The sequence below is a fragment of the Neofelis nebulosa genome, chromosome 3 (assembly GCF_028018385.1).
Source record: "Neofelis nebulosa isolate mNeoNeb1 chromosome 3, mNeoNeb1.pri, whole genome shotgun sequence".
In the NCBI taxonomy this organism is placed as follows: domain Eukaryota; kingdom Metazoa; phylum Chordata; class Mammalia; order Carnivora; family Felidae; genus Neofelis; species Neofelis nebulosa.
Genome location: NC_080784.1, coordinates 171,301,094 through 171,322,172, shown reverse-complemented (window position 1 = coordinate 171,322,172; position 21,079 = coordinate 171,301,094). Strand labels below are relative to the sequence as shown.

The window sequence follows — 21,079 nt, the reverse complement described above, 5'->3', positions numbered from 1 at the left end:
TAGTTCTGTGAGGAGTTCAACTTTCAAGTAGGGATATCATAGAGAGACGGTAAAACTTAACTAAAAATGTCAGTGCTTCTAGGAGGAGCTAATTCTATGCCTTGGGAAGAGATATTTCAAGATGAGTCTAGAAACTTTTGTTGCCAGAAAGCAAGTACACTTTGAAATGTTCTGATGTGGTGTTGACAGGACTCAGAAGCCAACTTAAAAAGAGCTTTCATTGGCCAAGCTGTGACAATTTGAGCATAAAAAAGGATAAAAATTAGACTGATTAAAACAGCAGAGCCTAGAAGAAGCTGTTTTTCATAATTATGCTTAAAAGAAAATGGGGCTTTATTTTCTCTTCATAAAAAGGGTACTATATTCCGGTTAATTTCTTTAGAGAAAAATAATATTTTTAAAGTTTAATTATATATACTAATTAAATATTAATATATCTGTATGTGTATAAAATTTTTAGGATGGGTAAGATGACATCCACACACAAAGAGTAATGGCCACCACCACCATTATTAGTATTTTATGGAATCCACTTGGCACACCATTCTTGTGTGCTTTTTGATCTCCCTTCAGGGATCATTTGTTCTCTTCTAGGAGTATATTATAAATGATCTCATTTAGGATGCATTAATGAAGGGATATGTTTTCATCTAATAACTTACTTGTTTTGTCCTCATTCTTGAATGATAATCTAGTTGAATTTACAATTCCAGATTGGATTTGAATATATGTTTGAATACATTTTCTCAACATTTTTGCTGGCTTCCATTGTAATTGCTGACTTGTTTTTGGCCGAATTGTCACACTTAGAGATATCCTTTCATCTGTGGATGCTTTTAAGTTCTATTTTTGTTCTTTATATGCAAACAATGACTGTGTTTTTTGTTTACTTTTATATCCTCAGAGCTCAGAATAGTGTCTGATAGTACTTGCTCAATAAATAATTTTTGAATGAATAACTTAAAAAAAAAGTTTTCTGGGGCGCCTGGGTGGCGCAGTCAGTTAAGCCTCCGACTTCAGCCAGGTCACGATCTCGCGGTCCGTGAGTTCGAGCCCCGCATCAGGCTCTGGGCTGATGGCTCGGAGCCTGGAGCCTGTTTCCGATTCTGTGTCTCCCTCTCTCTCTCTGCCCCTCCCCCGTTCATGCTCTGTCTCTCTCTGTCCCAAAAATAAATAAAAAACGTTGGAAAAAAAAAAAAGTTTTCTGTAGCTTGAAGCTGACCTTTTTTTTTTTAATTAAAAAATTTTTTTTAAACGTTTACTTATTTTTGAGACAGAGAGAGACAGAGCATGAACAGGGGAGGGGCAGAGAGAGAGGGAGACACAGAATCTGAAACAGGCTCCAGGCTCTGAGCCGTCAGCACAGAGCCCGACGTGGGGCTCGAACTCACGGACCGCGAGATCATGACCTGAGCCGAAGTCGGACGCTTAACCGACTGAGCCACCCAGGCGCCCCTGAAGCTGACCTTTGAGTAACATAAGGCAAAGTGCTTGAAGAATTTATTATGGTACCTGGCACATAATTACTACTCAATAAATGATAGTTTCCATTTTCATTGAGAGAAAAAGATTATTAATCTGTGTAAAGGAAGAGAAGGAGCTATTTATTAATCTATGAGGTTACATTCTAGAGAGTAAGCAATTCTCTCTCTCTCTCTCTCTCTCTCTCTCCATATCTTCTCATTATAATTCCAAGTTTAAATACAAACGTTGATTTCGTTTCTTATTTTTTCCCCTTTGGCACCCACCAAAAGTAAGGTTTACAACAAAAAGATTTACAAAACAAAAAAAGTCACGTCTCCAGTTCTGTTTAATGGGGCCGCAAATATGAAACAAAGATTGCTTGCTTAAGAGTAGGATATGGTCTTTACAAACTGAAGAGAAGGTTGATTCTGTCAAAAGGCCATTTTGATGAAACTTTGTTCATGGAGTAAAAGCATTAGACCAACGTTTGAAATAAATTGTAAATGAAAGGGTTAAAAATAGCGATTCTCAGGGTAAAGGTGATATTCCTGTGCCATGTTGTTATAGATATTTTTTCCTGCAGTGTTTTCATAAAAGGGTCCTATTCCATGTGTACCAAGACTTCTAAACTTCTCTCTGAATAACTTCAAAGAAATGAATAAAATTTTTTCTAATTATGTTCCAAATCCATCAAATAATTCCATTTGAGATGTCTGAGATTATTCTATGCCCATATATTCATTGTGCTTATTTTTTTAGGATATGGTTATTTCTACTTGGACAGAATTCATTATATTAGAGCAAGTATTTAAAATACTTCTATGATTCTAAACTCACACATTCAATAAAAGTCATCATGAAATTATTTGATCAAATTATATGTATGTACTTTGCTAAATGTATACTTTGCTTAAATTTATAAAGCCTACTTTCTGAAAACATCTTAAAGATGATGAAATTCAGTGTTCTGTGGTTTCCACTTGGGCATATTCGACCAGATTAGGTTACCAGCACTACTAGAAGGACTCTCTAGTGTTTTATAAGATGGTCCTTCAGCTTGGAATTTCAGAGTGAGTGAGATATTGATTTGAGCTCAAAGCATGCTTAACATAATCCCTCAATATACTCAAAAAATACCTGCTGAATGAATATCTCTCAGCCCTGGAGTAGGGAAAATGATATTTAACACATGTGAGTGTTTTTTTTGCATGTTGCAGGGAATGTTGAACGTTTTGTTTAGTTCTATATACATATTCCAATGTGATGCATTTAGATTACATTTTGTTTCGTTCATGAAAAACTGACCATACCTTGGAGGTTGCAAATCTAAGTGCCCAGATCAGTTTATGGCTTCTCTTTTTCATCTAGCACAAACAAAAAAGTGTCAAGAGAGTGGAAGAAAGTCCTTTTCCCAAACATCCAGTGAATATATGTTCTTTTGAAAGTAGAGAGGAAATTAAACTGTGGCTGAACCATTTTTCTTTTTTCTTTTTGAAAGCTGTCTGTTGTTTGATGTCTGTGATGATCATTTATATGACTCCAGAGGCTGCTGGAATAATATACTTACTTAGCAGAGCCTGGATATTTCTTAAAATTGAAAAAGGCAAAGCTCAGAAAAATAAATTTTGTTTCTGTAGTCCTTGTTTACATTTTGTGTTTGGTGAGACTTAATCTATAATGCGTTGCATTTAGGCAGTGTAATGGTCGCATCCTATGCCAAATTAAAGAAGAGTGTTTAAGCCTGAAAGATGTTGTTTTCATTTACTTATTGGTATGCCTATTTATACAAAGTTAGGTGAAAATGATCTCATAGTTTCCTATCAACTCTACAACTCAATGTACCGAATGACTCTATGATTTTGCCTTAAATCTATGGTCCTTAGGAGGATTTCTAAATTATCACTTGAGAAATAATTTTTGCATTTATTTTTAGAAAGCAGAAGTTATATGAATTTATAAGTCTATTATGGATTAATACACCTGTTGGTTGGAGAAGAGAAGTATGTTTTAATACTTAAAGTGACCTTGTTAAGAGATGGTATAATTAATCAGCTCAGTGTATGGGTGTTGGATTTCAGGCTGCCCTGGGTTGAAATCCTGGCATGGTATATCAGTTAACATCTTTTTATTGCAAAGAAACAAATATTGGCTAAATTAAGCAAAAAAGCAGTAAACTAAGCAATAAATTAAGTAAATTTATTGGCAAACTGTTGAGATATAACCTATTTGAAGATTGGAGAACCATATTTTGACATAAACAGACACCAGTAGTTTGGGACATGTTGGAGAAGCAAGAACTAAAGGAAATTTCTCAAAATAGGAATAGTCAGATCAAGATGCTGCTTCTGATTGAATGGGACCTCCCCATTTTTTAAAACTTCTCACTACTTCCTCAAAAGTCAAAGTCCCACAAAAGAGTAGCTACATTTTGTCCCTCTTCCAGTGCCAGTCTAGTGGAAAGATAAATCTAGCCCTTCAACTTTTATAATGGAAGTTGACTATTTTCTACCTATGAAGACTGTTCTTAATGAATGAGATACAGTTCCCTAAAGATAAGTTGGAATGCTGTGGGAAAGAGTCAGTGATGCTGGGGACCAAAAAATGACAAGTGTGCATTATGCTTGGTTACGTACTAGTAATGTAATTTTGTCAAGTTACTCAATCTCTCTTAGCCTCAGTTTCCTTAAGGCTGTCGTAGACACTAAGTCTAAAGTTCTTTCTTGCCCAGCAAGAAAGCGGGATGCAGGATTAAAATGTGAGAGATGGCTAATGTCCGAGAAGAGACAAGAGCCCCAAATAAGGGTCCTTGCTCCAGTTTGATTAGGATCAGGAGGCTTACAAACATGGTGATGGACGTGCACAAAGAGACAGTAAATCTGTGAACATTAACTCATGGATGTGAGGGTAAGGGGGTCTTGAAGATATTCGGGGTTAGGGGTTTGGGTAAATACAAAACAAAATCTTGGTGCCAGTGGCCAGGAGGAAGGTTATTTACAGTGGACATGAGGTACCACGTCTGTTTATCTTAGCTACCTAGACTAGGGGATGAGAAAGGTAGAGCAAATAACCATAGGGTTAACAAGGCACCTTTCTTTTGTTAATCAGCTCTGCTCTGGGCAGCTTCACCCGCATTGCAGCTAGTCTATAGCCCTATTTACCTGTTTACCTAATTTGGTCTTTCCTTCCTATGAAAGCAACTTTCTGCTATAGTACTAAATTGGTGGACGTTTTCACCCTTAATGCCTAATCTTGCTTACCTCATATACCTTTGTATTTGGGCCTTTGCCCTCCTCTCTATTCTGGGGCCTTTGCCCCGTTTCTCTATTCTGGGAGCCTTTGCCCCCTCCACTTTATCCTGGGGGCCTAATCTTGTTTACCCAAGCTTGAGTGAGAGCGCCCTATGGCTTTGTAATTCTTTATGCCTTGTTAACCATCCGTGCAGGCTCAGGGAATTCCTAAGCTTATTCCCCATGCCTTATCTCTAAAATGATTATAATGCCTACCTTACTGGGTTCCTGTGAGTATAAAATCAGGTAATACATAGAAAGTACCAGGTGTGTAGTATTCACTCAATACATATTGGCTATTGCTATCATTATTTTATACTTTCTATGGTTCTTTCACATACATTTGCTTCTTTAAATCCTCACAGTATCTCAGCAGGTAAGTGTAATAGATTTTATTATCTTTATTTTATGGATAGGATAAGAAGCTTGGACTTAAGAGGCATTGCCTGAAGCCTAAAGGCTGGTTTTCCAAATCCTGTATGTTTTCTTCTACAGAGTGCAGTTCGCTACTACAGTATCACTGGTGTGGAAAAAAAGACGAGGGGACAACACTGAGACGGAGTTTTGTTTTTGTTTTGTTTTTTTTTCTGAGAAATAGATTCTCTGTCAGCAAAAGAATTGTATGTTCGCTGCTTGGCTACAGGTCAATTTGGCTGTTGTATATATTTCCTAGAAGCAGGTGTTCTGAGAGTGAAATCCTGATGCACACTCACAGGATTGTATTCGCGTGGCACTTCCATGCTGTGATCTTGTGGCTTCATGACAAACACATCCAAGTCTGTAAACCTATGTACAGCTGTTTGCCTGTTAACAAAATGTGAGAACAGAGAAGTACCTGTCACACACCGTGGAATTTTCCAAAGCAGTTCAGGGCTATGTGTGCTGGCTGATCTGCATTTGTCTTCCCTTTCAGCTTGACACCTGGACACCTGCGTGGAGGAGTGGGCCAGGGTGTTTGATAACGAGCATAGATTTTTGGCCTGATAGTTTTACTATCCCTGCAAGGCGACATCTCTGCCAGGGTCAATACTTCCAGTCTAGGAAGCTGTTTTCAGAAACCAGGAGGAAGCTAACATTTTTCAGCTTCCTTTCTCTGGGGTCCTTCTTCCTTCACTGCTCTCTGTGGGACAAGAAAGCAGAAGTATGCTGGTAATAGTAAAAAAAAAAAAATCTCAATTCTCTAATGCTAAGAAAATGAGCAGGAAAGGGACCAGCATTTGGGAGAATGTATTTAATTTCTTTTGGGACCTACTGACTGATTTCTTGATGGTCTTCCTTATTTTTCTACATCACTTTCTTAAAGCACTTGAAGGGAGATTTTGAAAACCACCCGAGTTGCAAATTTTCTGCTATGAACTGCTTGGTGTTCAACATTCTCTTTATTACTTGCCCTTTGCTGCCTGGCATTTAAGTTCTTACAGTTTACGTCTGTGCCTCCTGTGAGACTGTGAACTTCATGAGAACTGGAGACAATAGCTCATCCATTCTTTGCATCCTTTATTGCTTCTCAAAGCACCATCTGTGGACTAGAAGCATTGGCATCCCCTGGGGGCTTGTTAGAAATGTAGATGATCCAACCTTGCTCCTGACTTACTGAGTCGAAGCCTCCATTTTAACAAGATCCTGGGTGCTTCGTATACACATTATAAATTGAGCAACATTTCTCTTTAGCACTTTTCATATAATACATGTTAAATAATAGTAAAGATAGCATGCATGTGAAGCAGGTAATTATGTATCACTTACAGAACCCACTCCTTAACATTCTGTAGTAACCTCAGAATCCTAGAAGCCATGGGCACTTCATACTTCTGAATACAGATGAAGTTGGCAGCCTCAGAATCTCCTTGATCAACTGAAAAAAAGAAAGAAAATTGAAATAAACAATCAGGCAGTGAGCAGGGATGGAGGAACAGAGTCCTTGTACATAAAGTTGGGTTTGGTGCTCCAGCCAAGGACAGTGCTTGCTGCCTACAGATAATTGCTGTGGGGAGCTCCAAGGAGCAGTAGGGGTTCTAAGGTGCTAGCTCCGTTTTCCTCATCCAGCCTCAGCCAGCTCATTCACTTTTCCCTGGTTCATTTGTTGATTTTCCTGCTCACACTTAATTTAGGAAAAAAAGTGGTCACCTCAAAATAGGTACACAAAAAATAAACACGAAACAATTTCCACCTGAAACCTCAAAAGCAAAGTTTAAAAACCACTTCACTAAGCCATACATAATAATATCAACAAGGGATAGATTGTTAATGTGTTCCATGCACAGTATACAAATTGGCATTTAAAATTTGTAATTAAATGATGATAAGTAATGACTTAAAATTTCTTTTTGATGCTTATTCATTTTTGAGAGAGAGGGAGAGAGAGAGCATGCACACAAGTGGGAGAGGGGCAGAGAGAGAGGGAGACACAAAATATGAAGCAGGCTTCAGACTCTGAGCCATCAGTACAGAGCCCAACACGGGGCTCAAATCCAAGAACCTGTGAGATCATGACCTGAGTTGAAGTCAGAGGCTTAACTGACTGAGCCACCCACATGCCCCAGGAGTGACTTTAACAGAAGATTGCCAGTGGTCCTTTCTCTGCTCTTCAAATTCCCCCTGTCAGAAGCTAACTATTTTGTTTAGCCGCAGAATTCATTTTGGGGGTGATTATGATTGTATAAATGCAAAGTGCTATTCCAAGAAGTGATTTTAGTTGAGTTTTCTGTTCAATATTTAATGATTAGATGCTCGGTGGCAGGGACTGTGGTAAGAGCTGGATAGATACAGATGAGTATGACAATACCTGCTCTCGAGGAACTTTTAGGCCAGTGGGCTGGGCAGACACTTAAATAGATCATTTCAAGAGACTAAGTGTTTGGTCAAGGATGCTCAGGGTGCTTTGGGTCTCAGGAGAGGGGCATTGTGCTATTGGAGAAGAATCAGGATCAAAACTATAAATTTTTAAATTTTTTATTTATTTTTCGAGCAAGAGACAGAGAGTGTGTGAGCAGGGGAGAGGCAGAGAGAGAGAGAGAGAGAGAGAGAGAGAGAGAGAGAGAGAGAAAGAGAGAGAGAGAGGGAGGGAAAGAGGATCCAAAGCGGGCTGTGCACTGACAGCAGGGAGCTCGAACTCCCACATCATGAGATCATGACCTAAGCCTAAATCAGATGCTCAGCCAGCTGTATTTTGTCAAAATGTCAAAATACTCTATTTTGAATAAAGAGTGAGAAGTAGGTGAAGAAAGGAATGTTGGAAACACATTCCAAGAAGAAGTTGCAGTGAGGCTAAAAATGCTGATGTATGAAACAGCATGGTCTATTTTGGGAACTTTGCCAAGATGCAGAAAACCACAGATGATGAAGCTGAAGAGATAAGCTAGGGCATTAAATATGGAAGTCTCTGGAAAGTTTCTGACAAATTTGCCATGCTTATACTTATCAATAGTTAATTAACACCACAAATTCTATGTTAGGAAAAAAACCCCAAACATTTGTTCAAAAGAAAAATGCCATCATTTTCAACTTTATTGTGAAAGTATTTGTTCTTTTTCTTTAGGGTGTGTTGATCTTCCTCAATGGGGGAATATCTTACACAGTTATGTCTCTTCACAGCATATTGAGAGAAGAGACATGAACACAGTGGGAAAGGATCATAATTCAATAAGATAGTAACTATGTCAGCACTGCATTTATTGGGGGCATTGAAAAGAGCACTCAATATTTTGTGTGGACCGTTGTGACTTAGACACGTGTATATGACTGTAGTGGTAGAGTGATCAGCTGACCTCTGGAAAAGCGAATGAACATGCAGTCTTTGTTTTTGAAGAAACCACTACTGATCCATTGCTGTGTCTAGAAATTTAAAGCAATGGTTATCAGGAGAAGGCATATTATTATTATTTACATCATAAGAGGAGGGAAAAAAGTACTTATATATTCCCCATATACTCTCTGCTTTCTTCTTGGTAAAGGGAATGTTTTACAGTAAAAATTAAACTTCATGGGGACTAACGTGGTTGTTGTTTCCTGTTGAACTCATAACATGTAAACACACAGTAGGGACACAAGATTGTTTGTTGAATAAACAAATGCATGAACTAACTCATTAATTTGAAGGGGGATGGACTGCATTTTTCTTAGCAGTGGCTTAATTAGCTAGATTCTATCATTGATAAAGACAATGAAAACTAGAGGGAATAATGCCCCTGAGCACATGGTGGTGAGCGATGTCCAAAGGTGGGAAATCCTGTTGGTCAGAGGACACATCCTCTATTAGACACGGTGAGGAAGTGGGGGAGGGGAGCTGCATAAAATTTGAATTGAAAGTAAAATATAAAATTGTCACTGGGAATTCTAAGAAATCCTCAGTAATGTTTAAAAATATATATAAAATAAATTAATACATGCTTATTGATAAAATACAAGCAACTTCAAAGACATAGTAATAAACCAAATAGCGAGCTCATGCTGGATCCACATATACATGGGACCCTGGATCCATTTACTGTGAAGCAAAAAAAAAATCTTAGCTTCAGGGCCCCTTATTTGCTTTAGGAGGGACCTTCCTAAGACATTCACATTGTTCTATGTTTTAGGGAAATTTGCAAGAGTAAGTTATTTTTGCCAAATTAGTGAGGATCACTAGCTTTTGCTACTCTGACTGTCCCCTCATGGCACTTCCCTTTTTGTCTTTTGGTATTTGAATGGCCATGGAACGTTTTGGAATTCAGTTAAGAGGAAGTTGAGTTGGGAATGTGCCATTTTAACTGCAATTTGGAAGATGTAGAAAGGAAATGAACAAACAATATAATGAAAAAGAAATTCAAAAAGGTAACAAGCATATGTTAAGATAGTTACAAGAACTGGTAATTAGAGGATCCAAAACCAAATGAAACATTTCTGTTGTAATTATTACCCCTGTCAGTTGGGTAATGGTGAGTGTTGGCAGGAATGGGGGGATATGGAGATCCTCATGCCCTGGTGGAAGTATAGTTTGAGTGTATTCATCTTGGAGATGGTATATTATTAATAAAGTATATTTGTTTTCCTAATGGCTCTAGAATAATGCTCTGGATTATATCTCCTAATGAAATTCTTCTGTGTACATATTGCCTGAAGTATTGTTTCTGGTACTAGGGAAGTGAGGCAAGCTGGCTGTCCATCATTGGAGAGGGGATAGTTATAATGGAGTAGTATGCCGCAGTTAGAAGCAAGGCTTAGGTACTCACATAACAGTATGGATGGATCCTAAAACATAGGGCTAAAAGAAACCAGTACAAAGTGGAATTTTAATGTAAATATGCAGCAACTAGGTAAATATTGAATGCAAATGTGTGTACATACATGCTCATAAAACAATATGCATGTTGCAAGAATGCATCAAAATAAAAGGTAAACTTTAAGTACTATAAAAGGATTAATAAACAGGTCTCTAACTTGGTTGCTTTCTCCCTGCCTGAATTACTTCTGACCTTAGCCAATCCCCTTTGTTATCCAGTTAATGGAATTTACTAATTGGAAGGTAATTGAAGATCTTGGCAGAGGGTACTATATACTGATTTCTTATCTAAGGAATCTTTATAGTAGGATGAACTTCGTATGTCCTGATTGTTTATTATAAATTAGTCTTCAGTTCATGGCTTTATGAACCATGGCTGGATTGAATAACGGAAGTTAATTGTATAGAGTTTCTTGCTACATGACTAGAGAGTATAAAGGTTGAGAGACCCACAAAACTAAGAGGCTTCCTGGTGCTATTTTGTATTGGCCATAGTGTGCTTGTCACTTTGAATCCAAAGTGCATCCTAATGTTAAAAAGGGATTTAGAAAGATGTCTTCTGATGTGATATGGCTCCTTTCTTATAAACTTTAATAATTATTAGTAAAGCTTGGTGCTGGCTATAACTTGGATTCTGTAAATCTGATTGATGTTTTAGCGCACTATGTTAGTATAAACACATAATAACAGTTGCCAGTGGAGTACGAGGAAAGAACTAAGAAGAAGACAAAAATAAATAGGTAAATATTAGTAAATAATATAAAGAAGAGAAAGCCTTACTAGGACAAATAATGATAATACGTTATGAACTGAGGATGTGATTTAGCTAACTCTCATCAGTGAAGATCTGAGAGAAAAATATAAACAATTTAAAGGTATAGAAGTGAAGGTCCCTTCCATGTCCCTTGTAATAGGCAAGAACTGCTTAGTTTGTATGCTTTTAAATACATGTATACCATATATGCTATATGTATTTGTACATATAACTATGTATCATCTTTTTATAGCATTTCTTGGGAGTTTATATAGATCCATTCTCATTGTTAAACTATGTGAAAATAGAAGGTTTATATATTTGTAATATTTGGATTGTTGTACTTAAGCCCTACCTTATCCTTTCCCCATCAAATGTTCTGAATCCTCAGGACCTGGGGAAATGACTCACTTTTCCTCATTGGAATAGAAAGGCCTTCCTCTTCCTTGAAGACTATGCAGAGACTTCAAATGAAACAAATGCCTTAAAAACAATGCTTTCTCTCCTTCATATCTGTTCCTGTCTCCCCTCCTGGTCACCAGACTCATATCTAACATAAAGTCTCAGTAAACTCTACTGGAAAAATGCAGATCCGAGGAAAGGGGAGAGACTGTACACAAAGCTGCAGTAGGACTGCCTAACACATGCCAGCAGGAACCATGGAAGTTTGTCTAGGTGTAGATCCTGATCTTGGGGACTTTGTCTAGGAGTGGACCAAGCAGTTGTAGGTATAACTTTGGATAAGGGCAAGTCTGGTAATGGCCCTAGGAAATAATCCCAAGAGGCTACTGGGGTGAATCTTGGAAGCTTGGAAAAAGTGATAAAGTATTAATCACTGATGTGAGGAAGTGAGTGTTAAATGAACTAGAGATATAAGAAATGTCACCGCAGACTGTGGAGGAAGGGATCAAAACGCTCAAAGAAAGGGCCTGCTAGAATGGATATATTGAAAGATTGGAAAATCTTCCAGCTGACTCTGTTCCTTGGAAGAGATGACAGGTACTCTTTCTTACCAGGTCAATGAGGTTTGCAGCAGTGCAGGAGGCACCAGCATCTCCAAGAAGCTCAGTAACAACTCTCCTTTGTAGTGCAGGGCTGATTGTAGGAGATACTCCAAAACTGAGCTCCACAATGACAGTAGAGAGGATAGAATCCCAGAACAGCAGAGGCCAAATGACAGCACTTAACTGTCAGAAGCAAAGTGGGAATAATAACTGTAGTTGGCAGTAAATTAGGAATAGGGGTCAGCAAGACCTGACCCAGGAAGGCAGGGCCACTTCATGGATGTGAGTTGTGCTTAGATGGGATGCTAAGTTTGTTTAATGCTATGCTGTCACCATCTTGAATTTCGTTATAATTCTTTAATTCCTTGCCACAGAACTCCACATTTTCCTTTTTCCCTGGGTCCCCTAAATTATGAGGTCACAAGGATTTTATAGTAATCTATGGAAATGGTCCACAGAACATGGACTATTCCTAGGGGCAAAATATATGGGTAGCCAAAAAGGGATATTGCTTAAAATATGTAATTAGAAGAGATCAAGGAAGGATGGGCAGAAGATTTTAATGGAAAGTCATGATCTCTTAACCAGATTTTAGACCTTAGTTATTTATCAGCCCTAGAACTCATCAATGGTTGGAGAGGCCCAATTCTCATCATGAAAGGCCTTTTAACACCATAGCAAATGTATACAGTAGTGATTCTCTTAGTCCTTTTCTCAAAGGAATTTATCATCATTTACTTGGATAACTAAACACTGGGGTAAAGGGAATATTCAGATCTTTTAAGAGTTATATGCAGAAACTATTGAATATAGGGCCTGAGTTTATGCTGAAACCTAGAAATCCAAAATGCCATCATGGCCTCCTTTAGAGTAGAGATGATAGGACGTGGAGGTGTTAGTGTATATATGAGCAAATAACTTAGTTGTTAGGCTAAAGGTACGCAAGAGGAAGATTAGAAGTCAGGGACAAGGACGTCTTGGGAAGAGGCATGCAGATGGACCTAAGGGAGTGAGTACAAAGTGTGAGGATCTTTGTGTTGTATGTCAATGCTCACTAGAGAGCATTTACTGGAGCAGAACCACTACACCACCAAACAGCCTTTGTCCTTGACTCCCCTAGTGCTTGTGCAATGGGTTCAAGAATGGAACAGCTACATCCTCAGACGAGCCTATGCATGGGCACAACTACTCAGACTTTTCTCCCCAAGTTTTATATACTACTTCTGAGGCAGAATGTTCAGACTACAAGCAACAGAAACCAAGAACCCCTAGTATGATCATTCTAGGAAACTAGCCACATCAAGACAAGTTGATTGTGTTAGGCCCCTTCCACCGTAATGTTTCATTAGTCAACCACACGTGAGAAAGAATAGACCTTCAAAAAATGAATTCATTGCCCTTTCCCATGCTTGCTTCCTTCCAGCTAAGCTAACTTTGGGAAACAACAGCCAAGCCGCAATACTGACAAGCAGAGATGATGTGACTCTGTCACTTGGTGATAATTCATCATTATTGGGATGGACATGTATTCTGGATACTCTTTTATATTTCCTGCCCACAGTGCCTCAAGCAGCACTTATATCTTAGGGCTCATAAGGTGTATGGTCCGCCAACATGGGATCCTCCATAACATTGCCTTGGACCAAGAGACCTAATTCAGGGCAAAGGAGGTATGGTGGTGGGCACAGGACAATGGGACCCACTTGTCCTTCTCCACATTGCACCATCTAGAACCTCCCTGCCCGAAAGAGTTTTGGAAAGGCCTCTTGAACACCCCGTTGGACACCAGCTTAGAGCTCATAATCTGGGTGAATGGGGTGATTTCAGAATGTGGTATACACCGTAAACCAACATTCACTGAATGACACTCTGTCCAAAATAGGCAGAATATATGGTCTGAGGATCAGGAGGTGAAATAGGAGTGGCCCTACTCACCCTTACTCCTAGTCACCCATATCTGGCAATTTGTCTGGTTCTATACATTCAGAAGTTCTGGTTCATACTCTGGTCAGCATAGGGCAGTAGGGCTGCTTCTTCATAATTGGGGTACAGAGGAGTATATGTGGCAATCAGGGGATCCACTGGGCAACTGCTGGAACTTCCATTCCCAGTTTTTACAGTACATAGGCAAGTAAAACAACCACCGAGTAAACAATGGTTCAAATTCCTCAGTGATGAGGGGGCTGGGTCACTCCACAAGACAAAGTACCTTAACCAGTATTAATGGCAAATCTAGAATGGCTGATGCCTATCAGTTAATGGACTTGGGACCAACTAAGCAGTGGCAGTTGTAGTTTGTCCCACTACCTTCCTTTCGTAAGTTTTTCCAGGAATTGTGACCAGCCAGAATCTCAGAAAAGCTGCACCTGAATTGAATGAACTTAATAAGGGAAGTAAATGAATCTGACTGATGCAAGTGTTGGACTCTAGTGGATGCTATTAGACTTCAGTTTAGGTCTCCTTTACCAGTCCAGTGTACTCATCCCTAAATGCTATGAATTTTGTCTGCTAATAGTCTAAGCCAGTCGTTCTCTTCAGCAGAACAGAAGCCATCAGAGTTTCCATGCTCTTTCACCAGGAGTATTCCTTAGCCAGTGACTGATTAATATAGGTGTATAAAAGGCCAGCTGTATAATATGTATGCTCTATATCTCCCTGTGGGTTTAGCCTGTAAATTGGACTCTGGGTGAGGCTATATTCTTGCTTAGCTCCTTCACTTCGTCTCCTGCTTCTTTTGTTCCCTTTGTCTAGAAAGCACTCTCTTGGTATATTACGGGCACCCACACACCTGTCTGAGACTCTTCTATGGAATCAGACCTAAGTCCGCTTGAGGTAGGTAGATATTTATTGTTTTACTTAACAGGAAGTCCTGAGGTAGGGGAGTTCTGAGTTTGGTTAGTTCAGTGTCTCACTGCCATCATGAAGGACTAAAGCTCTGTCTACCTTTTTGCTTTTCTATCCTTAAGATTTTAGCGTTTATTCATTTTAGGGCCTTTCATTGTTGCAAGATGGCCATGGCAGCTGAAAGCATCACATCTTTGCAAAACAAAGTTCAAAGGCTGAAGAGCTGTTGTTCCCTTCTCCTGACTCTGTATGAGTGAGAAGTGCCCTTAACTCATTTTTTTATCTCAAATCTGAAAGGCTAGAGTTGCTGTTTACTTGCCCATTCTTAAACAAATCAGGTTTAGCTAGCAAGAAGAGCAGTGGATTTACCGTTATTGGCTTAGTCTAAAAAATAATCACCGCTTGGGTGAGAAGAGTTCTAATTTTCCTCTGAAACTTATGAAAGTAATAGGTAGGAATAGGAAGAGAGAGACTGATACTTGGCCACAATCAAGAAGTGTCTGCCCTAAACTGTAATTTAGGAACTATATCTATTCTTATATAAATACTGCAGAAACACTGTTAGGCATATATTTCTCAGTTGTTTTGGGGGATAGGAAAAGTGAGACTCTTAAGATAATGCCAAAGCACCAGTCTCTTAAGAGTTAAATAATCTTAAAGAATTTGTCATTGTATATTTTTTCTGACTCACTGGTATGTAATAATAGCTCCATGTTTTTTTTAGAGGAAACTTTTAATAGTAAAGTGTCAAACTAGATTTCTCAAATAAGCTTTCTTTAACTTCAAAAAAAGTACTCTTCAAATTCACTGAAGGTATATCCTACTGAGTCATTTCTTGGTGGGGGCTGGGAATGTAACAAACATTGTTGAGTAGCTATTATATGCTAGAGGGTTCTTGGGTGGTCTTTTGTGACTGTTTTGACCAATAAAATACAAGAAAGCAACACAATGAACATGACTTCTGAGGTCAGTCATAAAAGGCAATGCAACCTGTACCTCATTTACTAGTACCTTGCTCTTAGAGCCTTCAGTCATTTTGTAAACAGTTTGCTCTGAGACCATGAAGCTGTGAGAAAGCCCAAACTATCCCACGCACAGAGGCTTCATGGAAAAACTCTGAGACAAGAGGAAGGGACAGACCTGTCCGGACGGTCCCCAGATGTTCCATGCTCTTGCTGTTTCAGCTCTAGCCATCATCTGACTGCTTTCACCCAGGAGATATGAAACCAGAACTGCCCGGCCAAGCCTTTCTCAAATTTCTGACCCAGATAAACCTCAAGATGTTAGAGAATGATTCTTGTTTTAGCCACTGTTTTGCAGTGAGTTGTTATGGAGCAGTAGATAACAAGAACAGAATTTGGTATTTGGAGATTGGCTGCTGCCATGAAAAGAAAACAGTGAAACATGTGGACTGGAGGGTGTGTGGACTTGAGGAGACTGTTAATAAAATCTTGAGAGTCCATGAGAGCAGTTCCTAAAAATGACCTCAAGTAGCCTAGTGGTAAAGGATTAGAGAAGAATGAGAAATGTTTTGAAACCTGGAAGAAGAGAGACTGTTGTTATGTAATAGAAGTTTTATCAACATTGTTTCATGCGGTGATTTTGATGAGGTTTTGGAGGGTGGGGTTCAGAGCTGACGGCCAGGAAAGAATTCCTGAAGACGTCTTTGGTGCAAAAAGGTGATTTTATTAAAGCACGGGGACAGGACCCATGGGCAGAAAGAGCTCCACTGGGGTTATGAAGAGTGATTGGTTATATACTATGGAGCTGAGGGATAAAGGCAAAAGAGAGACCTCCTGAAGGACTTTGATATGCTAAAAAGGACTCCTAGGATACCTGAGGCCTTGCTATGGTTAAGCCAAGGTGGTTTTTCTTTTAGTAAGGCATTAACATTAGGGCAGTAGGGGGTTCCCGGAGAAATGTTATACTCTGTATTTACCTCAAGTATTTGCCAATGGGCTGCAGGTTATAGGGACATTTAATTTTACCTGCCATTTCCTTCTTGCCTTTGTTCTCACATCACTATGCAGGGGAGGTGTTGTTGGGGCTCCAGGAAACTGAGTCTATAGGTTTCTGGAGATTAGGCTATTGATAAGATTGCCTTTTTCTTGTAATTTACTAAGATATTTGTAAACTACAAATAGTTTAGAGACTATTGTAGTCTCTATTGTAGAGACTACACATAGATAGAGACTCATGTCTTGCAGGACCATGATCTCTATCAGTTAACCATTTGTTTTCCTTCCTTTCCTTTGTTCTTAGGCAGCAAGGAGTGCCTGAGGAATATTACACACGTCCCACCTGGGGGCGGGAGGGGTGTGTGTGCAGTATGTTAGCTTGTACTTTGCCCTCAGCTTGCCTCATGGTCCGTCATCAATGCAGATAATACAAAATGTATCTAATGTACCCAGTTAACTAGCTAAGAATATTTCCAGGTAGAACATTGAAAGTGCTACCTTGGTTCATCTTACTGCCTATCATACAAATAGTGAGGGATGAGTGAAAAAAGAAACAGTTCATCTTTAGGCATAATTTAGAGGAAACATAAGCAATTAAGGGTTTGGTGGATTTGAAACAGACTTTTCATTCTTGGCCTCTCCACATGCAGAAGATTCTCAAAGTAAGAAAGTTCATCAGGCCAGACATAAAATCTAGAGAACTGTCAGAAAATCTAAAGATAAAACAAATTGTGTGCTTTAAGAATCCTTTCTTGAGGTAAAGAAGATGTGTTTCCTATTTTCAAAAAATTTGGATTCTGTTGTGGATTCTAAAATGGCAAGTAAAGAAATACATAAAATTTAGTGTGATAACAGCCCTGATAAAAGTAAGCATGGGGTGCTATGAGAGCCTGTAATAGGGATGCTTCAGACAAACAGGAAGTAGGGTGACATTAGGATAAGGCTTTCCAAGAAAGGGCATATCTAAACTAAGCTGTGAAGAATAAATAGGAGTTAGGGAAGGTGGGTGTGGGAAAGGAGATGTTTTCAAGTGGAGAGAGTTGGGTGATATTATAGGAAACGCTCAGAAAATCTCCTAAAGGAGGCCTGAAACCCTTGACATGTCTTGTAGTGGTTTTCCCCTTTTATAGGAATAAATGTGATCAACCAGCTCTAAAGAGTCTCTCTTTTTAAAAAAGGTTTTTGTTATGGAATTTAAAAAATATGTGCAAAGGAAGAGAGAATTGTATAATGAACCCTCATGTGCTAATTACTCAGTTTAAAAATAATCAAACTCATGGCCAATCTGGTTTCATTTGTGATTACCCCCTCCTGCATTGCATTATTTTAAAGCAAGTCCCAGGCATATATAATTTCATCTATAAACGCTTTATCTCTAAAGCATAAAGACTCTTTTTGATTAATAGTCACAATACGTTGATCACACACACAAATCAACACTAATTCCATAATATTGATGCTTCCTTTTGAACAAACGAGGCCAGTGTTGCTGAGTTCTTCTGGGAAGCAGATCACTTAAATCACTCTAATGCAGAAAGAGAATTATTCAGTACCTGAGGTCTGTGGTTAAAAGTTTCTTATTGGGGGAGTGGTGCCTGGATGGTTCATTTGGTTAAGGCTCTGACTCTTGATTTCGGCTCAGGTCATGATCTCATGGTTGGTGGGATCGAGCCCTGCGTCAGGCTCTGTGCTGACAGCGTGGAGCCTACTTGGAATTCTCTCTCTTCCTCTCTGTCTGTCCCTCCCCTGCTCATGTGTGCTCTCTGTCAAAGTAAATAAACATTTTAAAAATTCATATTTTTTTGGAGGAGACAAGGATATGAGAAATTATGCTAGCTTCCTCTTTATAGGTATTTAGGGGTAGTAAGTGCAGAAAAACATCTGTCCTCGATGATCCAAAAAGTTATGAAAATATAAGAAATGGTTGCTGTAGGCACTTAATTTTGTTTCTATGTATGTTTTCTTTAGGACAGTTGTCCAGTTATACCTAGGGAGGTCTAGCTGCTGATTTCAGGCAGACCTTCTGTGGTCTACCCTTAATGCTAATTGATTTCATCCTAGACTGGCTTAGGTTCTGAGCTGGTGTGGGTGGATGAAGCTCTCTTACCTTTACACAAAGGGACAAAATTCAGTGCAATAACAGAAATAAGGAGAAAGGATAAACAGAACCAGACCCAGTACCGTTGTACCTTGGGACTTGTGTTTGAGTGTGAATTTATAATCATATGCCATCTGGCCTTAGAGTTGTAACTGCAGGGGTGGACACTCCAATTGGCTGATCTCAGCATACATGTGCAAAGACTTAAGAGACTTGAGATCATGACATGCTCTGAGATCTGCGAGGATTATTTCCCAGTACAGGGTTGGTAAGGCAGGTACTGGGGAAGTTAGTGAGCACCAAATTGTAAGTAAAGAAATGAGGAATTATTGGAGCATTTTAAGTGATAGATTCCTGCGATCAGATTTGTGTCAGAGTGGGACATAAAGGCGGGCACAGAAGCCAGTAGGATAACATTTTATCAAAATAAGCAAGAGATGATCAGTGCATGACTGAACATAGTACCATTGAGAACTATGAGTGTGGACAGTGTGGAAAGATGTTTACAGACAAGTCCACAGTACTGGGAGGCCAGTGTGATGGGAAGTTGAGAGGAAGGAGTTAGGGATGGCTCCCACGTTTGTAGCCTTAGAGGATTATGGTGTGGAGATTTCCAATCCACAGTGCAGTGTTTCCTGGCTGATGCGTAAATTCTGCTGGATTACTAGTTAGTGACCGTTGCTATTCTAAACCCCATTCAGTATTATAACAGTAGCATTTCTGAAGTCAAGGCTATGGCCAGAGAGTTAATTGGAGGATCAGGCAGTTCATATTGGAGCTAAATGTTTTATTCATCCGACGTGTCCCCTGCTCAGCATAGAAAACAATTCCCAAGTTCCCATGTTCACATGAACTTCTTCATATTCCTTAATGTTTTATTTTTAGTTACTCTTACACTAAAATAAGGTTCTATTTGGTCTTTCCATCCTGGGGTCTAGTTGATCATATACTACAATCTTATAGGTTATAAGGAAAAACAGAAACACTTTGACTTAAAGCCTATTGTATACTAAACTTCAAATTAATATTTCCATAAATTAGATAGGACCTCTGTACTAGGTTTCTCCTATATCTTGATATTGATTATTAAAATCTTTAAATTGAGCTTCATCTCTCTTCCAGAAAATAAGTATAGCTCTTGGACCGTTTTCCTTCTAAAACAGAAGATGCAGCAGAATATTTAATAATAGATTGTTCTGAGCCCCAGCATCGCAGCAGGCTTTATAAGCTGGCTCTCTACTTTCTCTGTGAGGATTGGCATTCATTTTATATAGTGACAAAAGGATGTGGGGACAGGATCTTTTGAAGAATCATTAACACCAGCATTATGGGCTGGAGGAGTTTCTTACCACCTGTTTTCTCCATAAGCTGTTTCATTCCTATGAAATACATATTCCTACATCAGATTTCAAAAGTTAGTCACCTAGCATAGCTGGAGAGAGGGAACACAATGGCAACATTTATTATCTAGAAGATAGGCACATTTTCCCCTCATATCTCTCACGTCTAATCTTTTTTTCTATTTTTCAAGTTATGCATACAGCAGCAAAGTGCATCACCTACCTGGGGTAAATCCACTGACTGTCAAACATCCAAAGACCAAGAAAGAATTTTTGGTGATCTTTCTAGTAATAGACACAAAAATTTAATAATATTTTAATTTATTATCTTGTACCCAGAAGTTAGTTTCACTGGTGATTTACTACCGTCCATAACCTACTGGGGTCTGGCACTGATGGTTGATTTACTGTTCTATCAGTTACTTAATTAGAATGAATTATTCATAGTTTTTCCTGATGAACGACCTAATTATTATGCTAATCATAATAATCTAAGTCTTCAGTGTTTTCTAAAGCATCCTGCCTAATGGGGTTATTAAATATGTGTATAATTATAGTCTTATAAAATTCAGAAACATGCTTTGACAGACATTTTTATTTATATTTAGACTTTCAGAAACATCAAATGTAAGATATCTTTTGCCCTGAACTCAATTAATTTCTTAAATGTCATTTTCTTTCCTTAATATAAAACTGTGAATGAGTGTGACAAATAAAACTGTAAACAACTTCATTATGAATACTAAGAAATAGAACAGAATTTTATACCCAGTCAAGTCCTGCTTTTGAGGACTTTGGCTTTGACAAGAAAATTGTCCTTTATGATATTGGGATTGTATTGGAGGCAAAGGAGTGAACTGACCTGATATTTATTGTTAAATGGTCAACTCTTAATTGTTCACAGGAGAGGCAACTGTATTGTGGGTCAATTAGCTATTAACTGTTCATACTTGGGACATTTCCCTCCTACTTCTGTATTTGTTTACAACATCTCAGGCCCAAATTATTACATTTGCATGTGCTTGTCTTACTTCAGGGCAAAAGTTAATATTTGAAGATATTAGGATATT

At 38.7% G+C, this 21,079-nt stretch overlaps 1 protein-coding gene across 2 annotated transcripts in view; it reads left to right on the top strand.

Annotated features, from left to right (window-relative positions):
- The window catches only part of GRXCR1 (glutaredoxin and cysteine rich domain containing 1), a 316,157-nt gene that overhangs the window by 91,545 nt on the left and 203,533 nt on the right, over positions 1–21,079 (top strand). Inside the window, exon 3 of one of the 2 annotated variants that reach the window (XR_009259611.1) lies at positions 14,521–14,595. The exons of the other annotated variant lie outside the window; for it this stretch is intronic. The gene's annotated coding sequence lies outside the window, so the exon portion shown is untranslated. Of the gene's footprint in view, positions 1–14,520; positions 14,596–21,079 lie in introns of those variants that run through there. 2 annotated transcript variants of the gene reach the window in all.